At 50.5% G+C, this 760-nt stretch overlaps 1 pseudogene; it reads left to right on the forward strand.

Moving 5' to 3' along the window:
• Positions 1 to 232: 232 nt before the first annotated feature.
• Positions 233 to 378, forward strand: LOC148354704 (5.8S ribosomal RNA; annotated as a pseudogene).
• The last annotated feature ends 382 nt before the right edge of the window (positions 379 to 760 follow it).

The following is a 760-nucleotide window of genomic DNA, read 5'->3' on the forward strand; positions in this document are numbered from 1 at the left end:
CTCCCCAAGCCTGCACAAAATTTAGTAATTTCATACTTCATCACTCCTGGGCGACGTGACGGATTTGCTTCATTGATAGATTTTACAGTGCGTATTGCGCCCGAAAGTACCCGCGCCGCTGGTTAGGGGCTCGGGAGCGACCGAAAGGCACCTGCGGTGCCGTGCAAGTAAAAACCCTGTCGTAAATTTGTCTCCGATCGTCCCGGGCGGGCGTAAAATCGCCGAGCTGTACGACTCTTAGCGGTGGATCACTTGGCTCGTGCGTCGATGAAGAACGCAGCTAGCTGCGAGAACTAATGTGATTTGCAGCTGCGATTGGCTGGCAACCAGTTCAGGGTGTCCCCTGCCCGCTGCCCGGAGATGGCTGGGATGGGCTCCAGCCCCCCGCGACCCTAATAAGGATAAGCGGTGCAGATAATGAGATAAGATTTTTTTTTTTTTTTGAAGGGGCGTCGCTACTTCGCAGATTTTCACTTTTAGCAGGTGGTTTTGGTCCCCATTAACCGCGATAACCGAGGTCCCACTGTAGTTGCCTTGATAGCAGTAATCCGCTATTGTTCCAAGCACTCATAAAGCTGTTACTAATGACCTAATATACTGTAGCTCATTCTTTGTGAAGAGCCTGATTGATCCTGTGATGCTTTCGCTCCCCGTGCCAACTCTGGGATGAATCGCCGGGCAAATTACACGGCATGCACAATGAATCACTTTCCTCGCAAAAAAAAAATGGCGTCCTGGCTTCCAGGAAAAATCCTGATTA

The sequence above is a fragment of the Urocampus carinirostris genome, chromosome 12 (assembly GCF_059441175.1).
Source record: "Urocampus carinirostris isolate Australia breed hairy pipefish chromosome 12, RoL_Ucar_1.0, whole genome shotgun sequence".
Lineage (NCBI taxonomy): Eukaryota > Metazoa > Chordata > Actinopteri > Syngnathiformes > Syngnathidae > Urocampus > Urocampus carinirostris.